The following is a 21,590-nucleotide window of genomic DNA, read 5'->3' on the forward strand; positions in this document are numbered from 1 at the left end:
ATTGGGCAGCCTCTGCATGGCATCGGGCTGTCTTCTCACTTATCGGATCCCCGCCACAGCAGCGTGGGGATCCGATGGGCTCCCTCACCCGCAGCAAACCCCTTCTATGTTGCGGTCAGTGCTGACCATGGCATAGAAGGGGTTTATGTGGATGCATTGGTGTTTTCACCGATGCCGGCGCATACAGCAGGGGTCCAGCTAATGGGAACAGCCGGTCCCCTGCAGCTGATCGGGCGGGCGCAGCTCCTGCACCTGCCCGATCAGCGGGCTGTAATAGTAAGTCGTTGGTCGGGAAGGTCACATAAGTTATGTCCCGCTGCGCCGTACTATTATGGCGCTGGTCGGGAAGGGGACATACAGTGCTGCAAAAATATATTAAAAAAAAAAAGAAATGAAAATTTTTGCAAAAAAAAATAAAATGAATAAATAAAGTAAAAGAAAACAATAAAAAGGAAAAAGTGCAAAAAAAAATTGTTCACTGTCCTCGAATGGTCTTATTATGACCTCTTGGGGAACATATTATGTGGCAAAAATATATTTTAAAAATAAATAATAAAGTGATTATAAAAAAAATACAAAATAAATAAAATACAAATAAAAGGAAAAAAAAGGAAAATGTGCAAAATAAAAAGTCAGTGTCCCCTAAAGGTCTTTTTGTAGCAGAAATATATTTAAAAACGTTAAAATAAGAAAAAAATTATAAAATACATAAAAGAAAAAAACACCCACACCAACCAAAACCATTACAATTATCACTCCATTCATGTGAAACTAATTACATAATAAAACAATCCAACACATATAGGAAACTAATTATAATAATTTGCATATTTAAATAATGAGCTATAGTATGAATAAAAATTAGTTTTCCCCCCAAAAATTGTACAGTTTCCCCCTAATAAAAATAAAAAATATATTAAAAAGCCCTGTGTAATGTAATAAAAAGCTGCAAAAGTTATTTTGGTAGTCCAACAAATAAATAAGTTAAGCCTCATGCACACGTCCGTGGAACACGGACCGTGTGATACCAGCCTGGATTTCTTCTAAGTGCAGGAGCGCACGGCGTCATTGGTTGCTATGACGCCGTGTGCTTCCTGCTGCCGCCGCAGTACAGTACTTCACTAGTACCAGTGTATTACTGTACTGTGGCGGCAGCAGGAAGCGCACGGCGTCATAGCAACCAATGACGCCGTGCGCTCCTGCACTCAGAAGAAATCCAGGCTGGTATCACACGGTCCGTGTTCCACGGACGTGTAAATGAGGCTTTACAAGTGTTTGAACCATGTGTGCTAAATCACTAAAAAGTGAGTGGTCATTAAAGTTTTAACCAATAGGTAAGGCCTCATACACACGACCATACTGTGTTTTGTGGTCTGCAAAACACGGATAACAGCCATGTCTGTTCTGCATTTTGCGGAACGTAGTAACGGATGCGGACAGCACACAGCGTGCTGTCTGCATCTTTTGCGGCCCCATTGAAGTGAATTGGTCCACTGAATGCGACTCGGATGCGGATCAAAATAATGGTCGTGTGCATGAGCCCTCAGGGAAAGTGATTACTGGTGGCAGGACAGGAGGCAGTAAGAACTACTTAGCGCCGTCCTCTGCAGTGAGGGAAAGCGCCTTTTGTGAATAGGAAGCAGGATGGAAATGTCGCCACTTAAAGGGGTTTCCCAGTAAAAATTATTTTTAAACAAGTTCCTGCAGCACAGAAGATTCCTACTTTCCCGCTCCATGCTGCTCTCGCTGTCTCCATCTTCCGAGCACCTCACCAGTAAATGACTGACTTCAGCGGTGAAACGCTGCTTGTGGCCACATCAATTGAAGCCTTGGCTGGAGAGGTACAAGTGACGATGTCCATATCCAACTGGATGTAAACACTGCTGGGACCAGAAGATGGAGGCAGCGGGAGCGGCGGGGAGCAGGAAAGTATGTCTCAGGGCCATGCTGCAGGAACATTTTTTATTGGGAAATCTCTGCTTTCCTTTTACGCTGCACGATATTCAGGACAATTACTGGGAACAAGTGTTCATAGGAGCTCTGATTCTTGATATCTGTCCGGTATAATCAGTGCCGCTAATCAGCCGATAAACAAGCGATCACTCATTTGTCGGCTGATTTGAATATTTTATCAGATAATCGTCAGCACATCTCCCTGTGTAATCAGGAATGTGCTACCAATAATCAATAGAAGTGAATGAGGGAGGAATGACGAGCACTGATTAACCTTTTTGCTTTTGCGTTTGGCATGGCCTAAAAAGTTGACACCAGAACTACACAGAATTATGCATTGATTGTGTAGTGGTAACTACAGCACTACTCCCACCCACGCTAACATCTGATTGGTCAGACTCCCCCCGATCTGATATTGAGGGTCTATCATGAGGATAGGCCAATAATAACAAAATCCTGGACAGCCCCTTTAAAGAGTCCTCCAGATTGAGAGATACCATTACAGAAAGCTTATTTTAGCTCATAGGTGGGGTATTGAATGGGGGGGTTCTCTCTATAGTATTGAAATGTCCTAAAAGTGTGTATGGATAGGGACTGTATTCATGAGACAAACCCTTTAATTTTCAATTACTATTAAGGACCTGAAAACATCCGAATAAAGCAATTGCTGAAGAACAGTTCGTAGATTGAATTAAAAGATGTGGCATAACATGACCTAGAATATAATTCAAATAATCTCATTTGAAACACTTACAGCGATTCCTAAAAGACTGTAAAGTAACCTTAACTTTCAGAGAGGTAATCTGCTGGAACATAAATCACTCGTCTTTGTGCACGCCTGACATTCAATCCTTGCTAGATTAGTCTGACCCAGGTGGAGACTTTTTCAGAATAAACTTGGCTTAGTTTGTAGTCAGATTGTGCCAAAAACGCAACCTTAACTGGGGAAATGGCTAGGAATGAAGGGAGGTTGTAGAAGTTCTGGATTACTGGCTTCATTCTGGATAAAAAGGAGGCTTTATAATTTGCGGTGGTCTTGGTGTCAGTTTTATGTCTGTCTTTGCTTTGTAAGGTTGCTCCAAATTTATGAAATGGTGCACAGTAGTAATATATTTGGTGCACTTACAACGTGGTGTACGCCTATGTCTATAAAAGTACAACAGGGGTTGCCTGGCTTGGAGATTTTTTTAAACCAGAAATCCAAATTTTTAGAAATTCTGAAATCCTGCCTTGTGAAAGTGGAGAGGATCACCAAATGCCGTAGGCAGGGATCACTTGCAAACTTTTACGTCATGAAACTTAATGCACTTATGGCATAGCAGACTTGATAAATGTCCCCCAAATAGCTTAAAATATTAGTGCCATGTGCCTCATGTATTTTCTATTGATTGCAAAGTTACTCCAAGCAGAGCCTTAGTAATAAATCTAACCTAGGTCTTACGTGCTAACACAAGCAAGGCCATAATGTTGATTCTCATTATATTAGTTCTCCAGCCCAATACCCCACTAATTTGAAAAAAAATACACAGTTTAAAAAAACTAATGCAAACCTGAATGTAATGATATGTAATGAATGTAATAAATATTAATTGTCAGAATAGGATGAAAAATGCAAACATCTTTTTTTTTTTGTAAATTCTTTATTTAAATTTTCCAATTTTCATTAGAGTAAAGCAAAACAAGCAATGAGACTGATATTGAATACATCTCAGTATCAAAGCATGGTAAAAATAAATAATCCCAAAGCATGACACGCAATGAAAATGCAAACATCTTAACCACGTACGGCGCTGGTGGACATGACTTAGGGACCAGCGCTGTACAGCTACGGCGTGATGCCGGCGTTTTAACCCCTTGTATGTTGCTGTCAAAGCTGACCGTGACATGCAGAGAGTTTGCGGAGGGTACCGGTGCCCTCCGCTTCCCCATTGGGTCCCCATGCAGCAGAGAAGGCAGCCCGATGCCTTCCATCGGCATCGGGGCTTGCCTCCCACGGAAGCCTTTGAGATCCAGCTCTTAATAGCTGACAGCCAATGCATTACAATACAGGTTGTATTGTTATGCATTGCAGAGGGAATCAGACCCCAAAAGTTGAAGTCCCAGAGTGGGACAAAAAAAAGTAAAAAATAAAAAGTAAAAAAAGTGTTTATTTATTAAAAGAAAAGTTTCAAGTAAAAAAAATTCCCAAAATAAAACACACAAAATTGTAAAAAAAAAAATAGAAAAAAAAGAAAACCAGACATATTGGCTATTTCCGTGTCCGTAACGACCGGCTCTACAAAAATATCACATGATGCACTTACTTGAACACCATAGAAAAAATAAAATAAAAACTGTGCTAAAACAATAATTTTTTTGTCACTTTACATCACAAAAAGCGCAACGCAAAGCGATCAAAAAGGCGTATGCACCCGAAAATAGTACCAATTAAACCGTCATCTCATCCTGCAAAAAATGATACCCTACATAAGACAGTCACCCAAAAAATAAAAAATACTAGCGCTCTAAGAATATGGAGACACTAAAACATAATTTTATTTGTTTCAAAAATGCTTTTATTGTGTAAAACTTAAATAAATAAAAAAAGTATACATATTAGGTATCGCCACATCCGTAATGACCTGCTATATAAAAATATCACATGATATAACCCCTCAGGTGAACATCGTAAAAAAATTAAAATAAAAACTGTGTCAAAAAAGCCATTTATTGTCATCTTACATCACAAAAGGTGTAATACCAAGCAATCAAAAAGTAATTCGCACCCCAAAATAGTACCAATCAAACCGTCATCTCATCCCGCAGAAACTGAGAATCTATCTAAGACAATCGTCCCCCCAAAAAAAACTATGGCTCTCAGAATATAGAGACACTAAACATGATTTTTTTTCATTTCAAAAATGTTTTTATTGTGTAAAACTTAAATAAATTTACAAAACTATACATATTAGGCATTTACGCATCCGTAACAACTTGCTATATAAAAATATCACATGAACTAACCCCTCAGTTGGACACCTTAAAAAAAATAACAACTGTGTCAAAAAGACAATTTTTTGTCACCTTACATCACAAAAAGTGTAATACCAAGCATTCAAATAGTCATGTACCCTAAAATAGTACCAATCAAACCGTCATCTCATCCCAAAAAAATTAGCCCATATATAAGACAGTCGCCCAAAAAATATGGCTTTCAGAATGTGGAGACACTAAAAAATCATTTTTTTTCAAAAACGCTTCATTATGTAAAACTGAAACAAACAACCAAAAAAGTTGTCATATTTGGTATTGTCACGGCCGTAACAACCTGCTCTATAAAAATAGCACATGCTCTAACCTGCCAGATGAACATTGTAAATAACAAAAAATATAAACGGTGCCAAAACAGCTATTTTTGGTTACCTTGCCTCACAAAAAGTGTAATATAGAGCAACCAAAAATCATATGTACTCTAAAATAGTGCCAACAAAACTGCCACCTTATCTCGTAGTTTACAAAATGGGGTCACTTTTTTTGAGTTTCTACTCTATGGGTGCATCAGGGGGTCTTCAAATGTGACATGGCAACTTAAAATTATCCCAGTGAAATATGCCCTCCAAAAACCATATGGCGTTCCTTTCCTTCTTCGCCCTGCTGTGTGCCCGTACAGCAGTTTACAATCACAAATGTTTGGCTGTTAACCCTTGCTTTGTTAGTGGAAAAAATGGATTAAAATGGAAAATCTTCCAAAAAAGTTAAATTCTGAAATTTCACCTACATTTTCCTTTAATTCTTGTGGAACACCTAAAGGGTTAACAAAGTTTGTAAAATCAGTTTTGAATACCTTGAGGGGTGTAGTTTCTAAAATGGGGTCATTTTGGGGTGGTTTCTATTATGTAAGCCTCACAAAGTGACTTCAGACCTGAACTGGTCCTTAAAAAGTGGGTTTTTAATATTTTCTGAAAAATGTCAAGATTTGCTGCTAAACTTCTGAGCTTTCTAACGTCCCCAAAAAATAAAATTGCATTCACAAAATGATCCAAACATAAAGTAGACATATGGGAAATGTAAAGTAATAACTATTATATGAGGTATCACTATCTGTTTTAAAAGCAGAGAAGTTGAAATTTGGAAAGTTGCAAATTTTTGCAATTTGTGTTGTAAATTTGGATTTTTTTTATAAAAATGAAAAATATTGACTGAAATTTACCACTGTCATGAAGTACAATGTGTCACAAGAAAACAATCTTAGAATGGCTTGGATGAGTAAAAGCGTTCCAAAGTTATTACCACATACAGTAAAACATGTCAAATTTCCAAAAAAACTGCCTGGTCCTTAAGGTGAAAAATGGCAGGGTCCTGAAGGGTTAAAGGGAATCTGTCACCAATATTTGGTCTAATATAAATAATGTATTATATAAGTATCATATAAGTAATGCTATGATGCTATTGTGCACTCAAACATACAGTGGCGTGCAAAAGTTTGCGCTCCTCTGGTCAAAATTACTGTTACTGTGAACAGTTAAGCAAGTTGAAGATGAAATGATCTCCAAAAGCAACCCTATGAGCAGCTTTCTCTGAAATTCTCCTCTACATAATAAATGGAATGCCACTTGCTGAAGTGACACAACCCAATATAATTATGTTTGTTCTATATGTAAATTAGGCACAAAGGGGCCCATTTATGTACTGGTATATGGCACTTTTGTGGCGTATATCAGTCGCTGATTTTGTCGCAAAAATCTGCATCTTTTCACTGCTCATGACACTTTCCCAACAGGTCTAAAAACGGGGATAGGGAAGAGGGCAGGCCAGCCTAGTTTTTGGCGTACAAAATGACTTAACTCTACGCCAGCTCCCTTAGATTGTCGCAGGTTCTGCTAGAGGAAGCAACAAAGTTATGTAAAGGCCTAAAAGCGCAGACACTATTAAGAGTTGTATGTAAAATGCAAAATTAATAACTTTGCCTCAAATTTCCCAACCCCAGTAATGACAACATGTATAAAAAATATTAATACATAAAAATAATTACCTGACTTGAGAGGATGCCATAGCCAGCAGGTGCCTGTAGTTTTACACAGCTGACACTAGGTGGCAGAGTCTGGATTGGATTAGATAATTGCAGCATCGCTGAGCGGTTATTGACCAAACAGCCACCCCTTCCTAACGACCCCCACACCCCCCCCCCCCCACACCCGCGCTATAGCAACCTGGTGCCTTCTGAAAGCTCCAAGGCCTGCCATAGTAAACTTCCTATGAAGCCTTGCCTTTGTCAAAGCTTAATGGGGGCACAGTGATTTCCCCATAGGCTGCAATGGTAAACTATTGGAGTCTATCTCTATGAAGGTTCTCATTCATTCATGTCATGGTATAGCAGTAATACCTTCTACAGTACTGTAGACATAAATATAAAAAAGTTACAGATGCCAGAATATAGTGATGCAAGAAAAATGTTTTATGTTTTTTATTGCTTTTAAAAGTAATTAAACATAACAAAAGCTATAAAACCTTGGTATCTCTATAATCATACTGAACTGCAGAATGAAGTTAGCATGTCAGTTTTACTGCAAAGGAAATGCCATAAACACGAAACCCATAAAGCTGTCAGAATTATGGATTTTTTTCCAATTCCACATACTTAGATTTTTTTTCCAGCTTTTCATTACATCATATGAAATATTAAGTGGTGCCTTTAGAAGGTACAACTTTTTCTAGACAAAAAACAAGCCCTGATTGGCTTTATAAGCAGAAACATAAAAAAAAGGAAAAAAAGAAAATAGCTGCATCAGGTAAGTGATATTTTTTAATCCAATTATCCTTAGTTGCAGAAGTTGTGGGCACAATTTTGAAATGTTTAAATTGTTATGTTATTTATACAGAATATTACAGGTGCAGTGGCAAGGTTTGGGTTGCCCCAACAATACGTTGGGTCCCCTGGACACTGCCAAGGTGTCACCATGTGATGCTGCTTTCCGGAAAGTATGGTAAGGTGTGGTGCACCCCAATGGGAATTAGGTCCAATGAGTCAGGGTCTGCAGTAAACCAATGTGCTTCTTTATTGGAGGAATTCAAGTACAAAACAGTTTAGGCAAGGTACTAGACTGGCTTCTACAGTTTCCTCCAGGGCATAAGAAGAGTTTGATACTGAGCAAAGGCCCTCGCTAGCTGTCCCTCTCTCTCTCAGAAGGCTGGTACCCTGGCCAAAGGCTGGTGATCCACAGCCTTTGGCCAGGGTACCAAAAGCTGGTGATCCACAGTCTGTGGCTCAGTAGTCTGGCTGGCTTCTTGGTCACAGGGTTGGTGACCCATGGTCTGTGGCTTTGCATCCCCATCTCAGCGTCTTCTTCTGGTCACTCATGCAGACTGGCATGAGTCTCTTCTTCTAAACACTAGTCTGTAACTGTTGAACAGTAGGAGCTCTGACTGCTCTCCTTATAAATAGTTTGTCGCTGAACTAGGACCTTCTAGTGGGAGGGGTGGAGTGAAGAAACTCTGCCCAAATAAATACAATGTTACAATTCTAGTCTCTCATAGACTTGCATTAGAGCTTTAGTAATACTCATTGACAGCAGGTTTTCAAGACAAAGACAGGTTTTCAGACATAATAACATAACAGCACATGGCATTCAAAAGGTCAGTCTTTCTGATTTTGGTGGTACACAAGTCTGGCTTTTTCCCTCCAAAACATGCTCTTCTTTAAACCTTATGGTAGTTGTGGAAAATTATTAGCTTCTCATTATTAGCTAGAAAGTCCCAAATGTCTCTCAGTATTCATTAACCCTTTCCACAGTAATATGCAAATATAGTGCAAATGAGGAGGATACATATCATAACAAACATATAAAATGCAGTTACACAGCAATAGCGATCAGAGTAACACACTGCAATGATGCATTAAAAATAAGTACTATCTTTATTAAAGGGGTTATCTAATCCAATAAAAAGCCCCCAGATATGCTGGGCCCCTACACTGAATATACTTACCTTGGTCCCTGCTCCCTGCGCTGCTCCTGGTCCCCGCACCGCCGCTGCTTCTCCCTGTGTCCAGATGAAAACATCCGTTGTCGGGGGGGCAGCCAATGGCAGGCGGGGACAGGGACGAGCCTCCCTAGCATCGCACCATTTATAGGATTGGATAACCCCTTTAAAATTACATTATGTAAAAAATACATAACCTTGGACCTGGTTATTTTTTATGTATGTAACTTGTACTATTAGTATTTTGTGTCCATTCCTTGTAATTTGAGATTGTGACCCAACTAGGCACTCACCTTGTGAATGATGTGTCCTTTTTGTACACAATTTTTTACAAATGTGTTTTTTTACACAATGTTGTTTCAGTAAAGATGGTATTTATTTTTAATACTTCATTGCAGTGTGCTACTCTGATTGGTATTGTTAGGTCCATATTGGCACATGCACTTTACCCTTTGCTGCCCATTCTGTCTAGCTGTCTAGCAATCAGCAAACATATCTGTGAGCTGATCACATCTTTTATGCGATTATAGAGATCATTGTCTGTGAGCCATACATGCTGTCATGTAAACAGGGGATCTGCTGCTAATAAATCAAACAAGAGGTTAACAATCGTTCATCCCCATACACTTTACATGGGGACGATGATTGTGCCATTCAAACAAGCGTTGATTGACATGCCCTATCATTGATTGCCGCTTGTTACGGGCAATGTCTAAACCAGTTCAATTTTTAAACCAGTATTGAATCTCCTAAGAAATGTAAATGCTGCTTGGTTGAACATGGTTCCCTATTCTGTAGGCACCATTATATAGCGCAAGAGGAGCTGAGCAGATTGATATACATTTATTTAGGGCAAATATTGAAAGAATGGGTTGCTATCAGTCAGGGATTGGCCCAGAAGTTTATTGAGAGCATGCCTAGTCGAATTGCAGAGGTTCTGAAAAAGAAGGGCCAACATTGCAAATACTGGATATAGAAAAACCAGCACTCACTCAGGTGCACGCTGCCCGGGAGAGGACGTCACTCCACAGCAATATAAGAAAGGAATCCCAGCAGTCGTGTCTTGATGCAAATCAGATGTCTTTTATTCCATAAACGAAAATAGTCCTATAACCAGGACGCGTTTCGGCGACGTGCCTTCATCAACAGGTATATCGAAATAAAAATTTTAACAAACTATATATACTCTATAGTCACCACCCACAGGGGCAGGAGGTCCATCCCATAAGGGGAATGGCCACAAAAAGACAGGTGTAATCAATATAATAGTGAACAAACCAGAAAAGCAAAAAGCATCTAGATAGATATTCTATCTTACATGTAGACAATTTTCTTGTGCACTGTTAGGATATTCAACGTCTGAAAGATAAATAATAAATGTATTGTAAACACGTAACAAAATTGTCCCTCTATAAATGCATGACCTCATATTCCCTATTGAGGCCTCTAGGGTGCAATGTGTCTGTGTGGATCCAAAAGGCTTCCCTCCGTAAAACAACATTTTTTTTATATTTATTTTGGGTAATAACAGATTTTTGGTTCTGATAGTCGATTTGTGTTTGTTAATTCTGTCCCTCGCTGCCTGCATTGTCTCACCAATGTACAGCAGACCACAAGGGCATTTAATAAGATAAATGACATTTGAGGACTCACATGTGAAAAAACCTTTTACTTCAAACGGATTTCCAGTATGTGGATGATAAAATGTAGGGCCCTTTATGATATGTGAACATTGGAGACAATGCAGGCAGGGGAACGTACCTCTATGCTATGTGGTGTCGATAGTACACTTTGACGCAACCGATTTTTAGTACCCCCTATATCCGCTTTAACTAACATGTCCCTATAACTAGGATTCTTCCTATTGCAGATTAGGCCTTACCCAACAGATGCCAATGTTTTCTAACAATATTATCGATCTGTATATTAAAGGGGTGAAATTTATGTACAAATGCTATCCTAGCATTATCCCTTTTCTTGGGTTTTACTCTCACGATTGATTGGTCAGCACCACTATTAGATAATACATCTAAGGGGTATCCTCGTTCTTTAAATCTGGCAGTCATTTCCCCCAGCCTCTGGTTCTGTATATGTGGATCCGTAACGATCCGCCTCACCCGCTGATACTGGGATTTAGGTATAGATCTTTTTAAAGATGGGGGGTGTGCACTTGAATAATGCAAGATACTATTTCGATCCGTTTCCTTCCTATAAAGGTCAGTGGATAATTGACCATCCTGGTTTTTTATTACCAGTGTATCCAAGAAGCTGACTTTATCTCTATCGCATGTCATGGTAAACTGTAAACCCTCACATGCTACATTTAAATGATCCAAGAATGCCATCAGGGTCTCACGTGACCCCGCCCATATGCAAAAAATATCATCAATAAATCTTTTCCAAATTAAAATATTCTCACTGTATAATTCATTATTAAAAAACATGTACTTCTTCAAATGCAGCCATGAATATATTTGCATAGGGCGGGGCCACGTTCGACCCCATCGCGGTCCCACGCTTCTGGAGATAATAATTATCCCCAAATAGAAAATAATTTTCCATCAGAACAATGCTCAACAGGTGTAGAAGGAAATCACGTATAGATGATGTATATTCACTGGTTTCTAGAATCTTAGAAACTGCCTGAATCCCCTCCCTGTGACCAATTGACGTGTAAAGACTAACAACGTCGATGGTCACAAGGAGGCTGTCTTCAGGAACATGACCCAAATCATCAATCATTCCTAGAAAATGAGGTGTATCCAATAAAAAAGATTTAGTATTTTTAACAAGTGGCGTCAGGGCTTTTTCTAATACTATAGCCAATGGACTGAAAATAGAATCTACTGAGGACACAATAGGGCGTGTCCTCAAAAAAAATGTTACGGAGGGAAGCCTTTTCGATCCACACGTTGGACACATTGCACCCTAGAGGCCTCAATAGGGAATATGAGGTCATGCATTTATAGAGGTACAATTTTGTTACGTGTTTACAATACATTTATTATTTATCTTTCAGACGTTGAATATCTGAACAGTGCACAAGAAAATTGTCTACAAATGTAAGATAGAATATCTATCTAGATGCTTTTTGCCTTTCTGGTTTGTTCACTATTATATTGATTACACCTGTCTTTTTGTGGCCATTCCACTTATGGGATGGACCTCCTGCCCCAGTGGGTGGTGACTATAGAGTATATATAGTTTGTTAAAAATTTTATTTGGATATACCTGTTGATGAAGGCGCATCGCCGAAACGCGTCCTGGTTATAGGACTATTTTCGTTTATGGAATAAAAGACATCTGATTTGCATCAAGACATGACTGCTGGGATTCCTTTCTTATAACACTGCAAATACTGACTGCATAAATGTCATGTAATTGTGGATAAAAGCCTTTGAAACGTATGAAGTGCGTGTAATTATATTTCGCTACTAGTGATTAGGGATGAGCGAACTCGAACTGTATAGTTCGGGTTCGTACCGAATTTTGGGGTGTCCGTGACACGGACCCGAACCCGGACATTTTCGTAAAAGTCCGGGTTCGGGTTCGGTGTTCGTCGCTTTCTTGGCGCTTTTGTGACGCTTTCTTGGCGCTTTTTGAAAGGCTGCAAAGCAGCCAATCAACAAGCGTCATACTACTTGCCCCAAGAGGCCATCACAGCCATGCCTACTATTGGCATGGCTGTGATTGGCCAGAGCACCATGTGACCCAGCCTCTATTTAAGCTGGAGTCACATAGCGCCGCCCGTCACTCTGCTCTGATTAGCGTAGGGAGAGGTTGCGGCTGCGACAGTAGGGCGAGATTAGGCAGATTAACTCCTCCAAAGGACTTGATTAACTGATCGATCTGCAGCTGTGGATCATTGAGCTGCTGATCCTCAATTGCTCACTGTTTTTAGGCTGCACAGACCGTTTGTCAGTCTCATTTTTCTGGGGTGATCGGCGGCCATTTTGTGTCTTGTGGTGCGCCAGCACAAGCTGCGACCAAGTGCATTTAACCCTCAATGGTGTGGTTGTTTTTTGGCTAAAGCCTACATCAGGGTGAAGCTGTCACACCAAGTGCATTTAACCAGCAATAGTCTGTTCATTTTTTGGCCATATACAAAATCAGGGGCAAGCTGCGCCTGTCACCAAGTGCATTTAACCCTCAATGGTGTGGTTGTTTTTTGGCTAAAGCCTACATCAGGGTGAAGCTGTGACACCAAGTGCATTTAACCAGCAATAGTCTGTTCATTTTTTGGCCATATACAAAATCAGGGGCAAGCTGCGCCTGTCACCAAGTGCATTTAACCCTCAATGGTGTGGTTGTTTTTTGGCTAAAGCCTACATCAGGGTGAAGCTGTCACACCAAGTGCATTTAACCAGCAATAGTCTGTTCATTTTTTGGCCATATACAAAATCAGGGGCAAGCTGCGCCTGTCACCAAGTGCATTTAACCCTCAATGGTGTGGTTGTTTTTTGGCTAAAGCCTACATCAGGGTGAAGCTGTCACACCAAGTGCATTTAACCAGCAATAGTCTGTTTATTTTTTGGCCATATCCCAGTCTAATTCTGTCACTAAATCCATACCGGTCACCCAGCGCCTAAATACTAGGCCTCAAATTTATATCCAGCTAAATCTGTCCCTAGTGCTGTAGCTGGGCGAGTTATTTAGTGTCCGTTCAAGCACATTTCTTGTTCTGGGTTGAAATACAATTCCCAATTTAGCAATTTCATAATTTAGTGGTTCCTGCTATATCAGAGCTATTTGAAATCTATCCCAAAAAGGGTATATAATATTGAAGGTGCACATTGGGTCATTCAGAATAACTTCACACACACCCGCTACTGTGTATTTCCAAGTCTAATTCTGTCACTAAACCCATACCTGTCACCCAGCGCCTAAATACTAGGCCTCAAATTTAAATCCCTCTAAATCTCTCGTTACCGCTGTACTGTTGTTGCTGGGCAAGATATTTAGTGTCCGTCAAAGCACATTTTTTGTTCTGGGTTGAAGTACAATTCCCAATTTAGCAATTTCATAATTTAGTGGTTCCTGCTATATCAGAGCTATTTGGAATCTATCCCTAAAAGGGTATATAATATTGAAGGTGCACATTGGGTCATTCAGAATAACTTCACACACACCCGCTACTGTGTATTTCCAAGTCTAATTCTGTCACTAAACCCATACCTGTCACCCAGCGCCTAAATACTAGGCCTCAAATTTAAATCCCTCTAAATCTCTCGTTACCGCTGTACTGTTGTTGCTGGGCAAGATATTTAGTGTCCGTCAAAGCACATTTTTTGTTCTGGGTTGAAGTACAATTCCCAATTTAGCAATTTCATAATTTAGTGGTTCCTGCTATATCAGAGCTATTTGGAATCTATCCCTAAAAGGGTATATAATATTGAAGGTGCACATTGGGTCATTCAGAATAACTTCACACACACCCGCTACTGTGTATTTCCAAGTCTAATTCTGTCACTAAACCCATACCTGTCACCCAGCGCCTAAATACTAGGCCTCAAATTTAAATCCCTCTAAATCTCTCGTTACCGCTGTACTGTTGTTGCTGGGCAAGATATTTAGTGTCCGTCAAAGCACATTTTTTGTTCTGGGTTGAAGTACAATTCCCAATTTAGCAATTTCATAATTTAGTGGTTTCTGCTATATCAGAGCTATTTGAAATCTATCCCTAAAAGGGTATATAATATTGAAGGTGCACATAGGGTCATTCAGAATAACTTCACACACACGCTTCTGTGCATTTCCAAGTCTAATTCTGTCACTAAATCCATACCGGTGACCCAGCGCCTAAATACTAGGCCTCAAATTTAAATCCCTCTAAATCTCTCGTTACCCACCGCTGTACTGTTGTTGCTGGGCAAGATATTTAGTGTCCGTCAAAGCACATTTTTTGTTCTGGGTTGAAGTACAATTCCCAATTTAGCAATTTCATAATTTAGTGGTTTCTGCTATATCAGAGCTATTTGAAATCTATCCCTAAAAGGGTATATAATATTGAAGGTGCACATAGGGTCATTCAGAATAACTTCACACACACGCTTCTGTGCATTTCCAAGTCTAATTCTGTCACTAAATCCATACCGGTGACCCAGCGCCTAAATACTAGGCCTCAAATTTATATCCCGCTAAATCTCTCGTTACCCACCGCTGTACTGTTGTTGCTGGGCAAGATATTTAGTGTCCGTCAAAGCACATTTTTTGTTCTGGGTTGAAGTACAATTCCCAATTTAGCAATTTCATAATTTAGTGGTTTCTGCTATATCAGAGCTATTTGAAATCTATCCCTAAAAGGGTATATAATATTGAAGGTGCACATAGGGTCATTCAGAATAACTTCACACACACGCTTCTGTGCATTTCCAAGTCTAATTCTGTCACTAAATCCATACCGGTGACCCAGCGCCTAAATACTAGGCCTCAAATTTAAATCCCTCTAAATCTCTCGTTACCCACCGCTGTACTGTTGTTGCTGGGCAAGATATTTAGTGTCCGTCAAAGCACATTTTTTGTTCTGGGTTGAAGTACAATTCCCAATTTAGCAATTTCATAATTTAGTGGTTTCTGCTATATCAGAGCTATTTGAAATCTATCCCTAAAAGGGTATATAATATTGAAGGTGCACATAGGGTCATTCAGAATAACTTCACACACACGCTTCTGTGCATTTCCAAGTCTAATTCTGTCACTAAATCCATACCGGTGACCCAGCGCCTAAATACTAGGCCTCAAATTTAAATCCCTCTAAATCTCTCGTTACCCACCGCTGTACTGTTGTTGCTGGGCAAGATATTTAGTGTCCGTCAAAGCACATTTTTTGTTCTGGGTTGAAGTACAATTCCCAATTTAGCAATTTCATAATTTAGTGGTTTCTGCTATATCAGAGCTATTTGAAATCTATCCCTAAAAGGGTATATAATATTGAAGGTGCACATAGGGTCATTCAGAATAACTTCACACACACGCTTCTGTGCATTTCCAAGTCTAATTCTGTCACTAAACCCATACCTGTCACCCAGCGCCTAAATACTAGGCCTCAAATTTAAATCCCTCTAAATCTCTCGTTACCCGCTGTCCTGTTGTAGCTGGGAAAGTTATTTAGTGTCCGTCAAAGCACATTTTTTGTTCTGGGTTGAAGTACAATTCCCAATTTAGCAATTTCATAATTTAGTGGTTCCTGCTATATCAGAGCTATTTGAAATCTATCCCAAAAAGGGTATATAATATTGAAGGTGCACATTGGGTCATTCAGAATAACTTCACACACACCCGCTACTGTGTATTTCCAAGTCTAATTCTGTCACTAAACCCATACCTGTCACCCAGCGCCTAAATACTAGGCCTCAAATTTAAATCCCTCTAAATCTCTCGTTACCGCTGTCCTGTTGTAGCTGGGAAAGTTATTTAGTGCCCGTCAAAGCACATTTTTTGTTCTGGGTTGAAGTACAATTCCCAATTTAGCAATTTCATAATTTAGTGGTTCCTGCTATATCAGAGCTATTTGAAATCTATCCCAAAAAGGGTATATAATATTCAAGGTGCACATTGGGTCATTCAGAATAACTTCACACACACGCTTCTGTGCATTTCCAAGTCTAATTCTGTCACTAAATCCATACCGGTCACCCAGCGCCTAAATACTAGGCCTCAAATTTATATCCCGCTGAATTTGAATACAATACATTGGGCCAAATAATATATTTGTTGTTGTGGTGAACCATAACAATGAGAAAAACATCTAGTAAGGGACGCGGACGTGGACATGGTCGTGGTGGTGTTAGTGGACCCTCTGGTGCTGGGAGAGGACGTGGCCGTTCTGCCACATCCACACGTCCTAGTGTACCAACTACCTCAGGTCCCAGTAGCCGCCAGAATTTACAGCGATATATGGTGGGGCCCAATGCCGTTCTAAGGATGGTAAGGCCTGAGCAGGTACAGGCATTAGTCAATTGGGTGGCCGACAGTGGATCCAGCACGTTCACATTATCTCCCACCCAGTCTTCTGCAGAAAGCGCACAGATGGCGCCTGAAAACCAACCCCATCAGTCTGTCACATCACCCCCATGCATACCAGGGAAACTGTCTCAGCCTCAAGTTATGCAGCAGTCTCTTATGCTGTTTGAAGACTCCGCTGGCAGGGTTTCCCAAGGGCATCCACCTAGCCCTTCCCCAGCGGTGAAAGACATAGAATGCACTGACGCACAACCACTTATGTTTCCTGATGATGAGGACATGGGAATACCACCTCAGCATGTCTCTGATGATGACGAAACACAGGTGCCAACTGCTGCGTCTTTCTGCAGTGTGCAGACTGAACAGGAGGTCAGGGATCAAGACTGGGTGGAAGACGATGCAGGGGACGATGAGGTCCTAGACCCCACATGGAATGAAGGTCGTGCCACTGACTTTCACAGTTCGGAGGAAGAGGCAGTGGTGAGACCGAGCCAACAGCGTAGCAAAAGAGGGAGCAGTGGGCAAAAGCAGAACACCCGCCGCCAAGAGACTCCGCCTGCTACTGACCGCCGCCATCTGGGACCGAGCACCCCAAAGGCAGCTTCAAGGAGTTCCCTGGCATGGCACTTCTTCAAACAATGTGCTGACGACAAGACCCGAGTGGTTTGCACGCTGTGCCATCAGAGCCTGAAGCGAGGCATTAACGTTCTGAACCTGAGCACAACCTGCATGACCAGGCACCTGCATGCAAAGCATGAACTGCAGTGGAGTAAACACCTTAAAACCAAGGAAGTCACTCAGGCTCCCCCTGCTACCTCTTCTGCTGCTGCCGCCTCGGCCTATTCTGCTGCTGCCGCCTCGGCCTCTTCCTCCGCCTCTGGAGGAACGTTGGCACCTGCCGCCCAGCAAACAGGGGATGTACCACCAACACCACCACCACCACCTCCGTCACCAAGCGTCTCAACCATGTCACACGCCAGCGTTCAGCTCTCCATCTCACAAACATTTGATAGAAAGCGTAAATTCCCACCTAGCCACCCTCGATCCCTGGCCCTGAATGCCAGCATTTCTAAACTACTGGCCTATGAAATGCTGTCATTTAGGCTGGTGGACACAGACAGCTTCAAACAGCTCATGTCGCTTGCTGTCCCACAGTATGTTGTTCCCAGCCGGCACTACTTCTCCAAGAGAGCCGTGCCTTCCCTGCACAACCAAGTATCCGATAAAATCAAGTGTGCACTGCGCAACGCCATCTGTAGCAAGGTCCACCTAACCACAGATACGTGGACCAGTAAGCACGGCCAGGGACGCTATATCTCCCTAACTGCACACTGGGTAAATGTAGTGGCAGCTGGGCCCCAGGCGGAGAGCTGTTTGGCGCACGTCCTGCCGCCGCCAAGGATCGCAGGGCAACATTCTTTGCCTCCTGTTGCCACCTCCTCCTTCTCGGCTTCCTCCTCCTCTTCTTCCACCTGCTCATCCAGTCAGCCACACACCTTCACCACCAACTTCAGCACAGCCCGGGGTAAACGTCAGCAGGCCATTCTGAAACTCATATGTTTGGGGGACAGGCCCCACACCGCACAGGAGTTGTGGCGGGGTATTGAACAACAGACCGACGAGTGGTTGCTGCCGGTGAGCCTCAAGCCCGGCCTGGTGGTGTGTGATAATGGGCGAAATCTCGTTGCAGCTCTGGGACTAGCCAATTTGACGCACATCCCTTGCTTGGCGCATGTGCTGAATTTGGTGGTGCAGAAGTTCATTCACAACTACCCCGACATGTCAGAGCTGCTGCATAAAGTGCGGGCCGTCTGTTCGCGCTTCCGGCGTTCACATCCTGCCGCTGCTCGCCTGTCTGCGCTACAGCGTAACTTCGGCCTTCCCGCTCACCGCCTCATATGCGACGTGCCCACCAGGTGGAACTCCACCTTGCACATGCTGGACAGACTGTGCGAGCAGCAGCAGGCCATAGTGGAGTTTCAGCTGCAGCACGCACGGGTCAGTCGCACTACAGAACAGCACCACTTCACCACCAATGACTGGGCCTCCATGCGAGACCTGTGTGCCCTGTTGCGCTGTTTCGAGTACTCCACCAACATGGCCAGTGGCGATGACACCGTTATCAGCGTTACAATACCACTTCTATGTCTCCTTGAGAAAACACTTAGGGCGATGATGGAACAGGAGGTGGCCCAGGAGGAGGAGGAGGAGGATGAGGAAGAGGGGTCATTTTTAGCACTTTCAGGCCAGTCTCTTCGAAGTGACTCAGAGGGAGGTTTTTTGCAACAGCAGAGGCCAGGTACAAATGTGGCCAGCCAGGGCCCACTACTGGAGGACGAGGATGAGGAGGAGGTGGAGGAGGATGAGGATGAAGCATGGTCACAGCGGGGTGGCACCCAACGCAGCTCGGGTCCATCACTGGTGCGTGGCTGGGGGGAAAGGCAGGACGATGACGATACGCCTCCCACAGAGGACAGCTTGTCCTTACCCCTGGGCAGCCTGGCACACATGAGCGACTACATGCTGCAGTGCCTGCGCAACGACAGCAGAGTTGCCCACATTTTAACCTGTGCGGACTACTGGGTTGCCACCCTGCTGGATCCACGCTACAAAGACAATGTGCCCACCTTACTTCCTGCACTGGAGCGTGATAGGAAGATGCGCGAGTACAAGCGCACGTTGGTAGACGCGCTACTGAGAGCATTCCCAAATGTCACAGGGGAACAAGTGGAAGCCCAAGGCCAAGGCAGAGGAGGAGCAAGAGGTCGCCAAGGCAGCTGTGTCACGGCCAGCTCCTCTGAGGGCAGGGTTAGCATGGCAGAGATGTGGAAAACTTTTGTCAACACGCCACAGCTAACTGCACCACCACCTGATACGCAACGTGTTAGCAGGAGGCAACATTTCACTAACATGGTGGAACAGTACGTGTGCACACCCCTCCACGTACTGACTGATGGTTCGGCCCCATTCAACTTCTGGGTCTCTAAATTGTCCACGTGGCCAGAGCTAGCCTTTTATGCCTTGGAGGTGCTGGCCTGCCCGGCAGCCAGCGTTTTGTCTGAACGTGTATTCAGCACGGCAGGGGGCGTCATTACAGACAAACGCAGCCGCCTGTCTACAGCCAATGTGGACAAGCTGACGTTCATAAAAATGAACCAGGCATGGATCCCACAGGACCTGTCCGTCCCTTGTCCAGATTAGACATTAACTACCTCCCCATAACCATATATTATTGGACTCCAGGGCACTTCCTCATTCAATCCTATTTTTATTTTCATTTTACCATTATATTGCGATGCTACCCAAAGTTGAATGAACCTCTCCTCTGCCTGTGTGCTAGGCCTAAATATATGCCAATGGACTGTTGCAGTGGTGGCTGACATGAAGCCTGATTCTCTGCTATGACATGCAGACTAATTCTCTGCTGACATGAAGCCAGATTGTCTGTTACGGGACCTCTCTCCTCTGCCTGGGTGCTGGGCCTAAATTTATGACAATGGACTGTTGCAGTGGTGGCTGACGTGAAGCCTGATTCTCTGCTATGACATGCAGACTGATTCTCTGCTGACATGAAGCCAGATCCTCTGTTACGGGACCTCTCTCCTCTGCCTGGGTGCTGGGCCTAAATTTATGACAATGGACTGTTGCAGTGGTGGCTGACGTGAAGCCTGATTCTCTGCTATGACATGCAGACTGATTCTCTGCTGACATGAAGCCAGATCCTCTGTTACGGGACCTCTCTCCTCTGCCTGGGTGCTGGGCCTGAATATATGCCAATGGACTGTTGCAGTGGTGGGTGACGTGAAGCCTCATTCTCTGCTATGACATGCAGACTAATTCTCTGCTGACATGAAGCCAGATTGTCTGTTACGGGACCTTTCTCCTCTGCCTGGGTTCTGGGCCTAAATTTATGAAAATTGACTCTTACAGTGGTGGGTGACGTGAAGCCTGATTCTCTGCTATGATATGAAGACTGATTCTCTGCTGACATGAAGCCAGATTGTCTGTTACGGGACCTTTCTCCTCTGCCTGGGTTCTGGGCCTAAATTTATGAAAATTGACTCTTACAGTGGTGGGTGACGTGAAGCCTGATTCTCTGCTATGATATGAAGACTGATTCTCTGCTGACATGAAGCCAGATTCTCTGTTACGGGACCTCTCTCCTCTGCCTGGGTGCTGGGCCTAAATTTATGACAATGGACTGTTGCAGTGGTGGCTGACGTGAAGCCTGATTCTCTGCTATGACATGCAGACTGATTCTCTGCTGACATGAAGCCAGATTCTCTGTTACGGGACCTCTCTCCTCTGCCTGTGTGTGTGCTGGGCCTAAATATATGCCAATGGACTGTTGCAGTGGTGGCTGACGTGAAGCCTCATTCTCTGCTATGACATGCAGACTAATTCTCTGCTGACATGAAGACAGATTCTCTGTTACGGGACCTCTCTCCTCTGCCTGGGTGCCGGGGCCTAAATATCTGAGAATGGACTGTTCCAGTGGTGGGTGACGGGAAGCCAGATTCTCTGCTATGGAACCTCTCTCCAATTGATTTTGGTTAATTTTTATTTATTTAATTTTTATTTTAATTCATTTCCCTATCCACATTTGTTTGCAGGGGATTTACCTACATGTTGCTGCCTTTTGCAGCCCTCTAGCTCTTTCCTGGGCTGTTTTACAGCCTTTTTAGTGCCGAAAAGTTCGGGTCCCCATTGACTTCAAT

The sequence above is a fragment of the Bufo gargarizans genome, chromosome 3 (assembly GCF_014858855.1).
Source record: "Bufo gargarizans isolate SCDJY-AF-19 chromosome 3, ASM1485885v1, whole genome shotgun sequence".
Classification (NCBI taxonomy): Eukaryota; Metazoa; Chordata; class Amphibia; order Anura; family Bufonidae; genus Bufo; species Bufo gargarizans.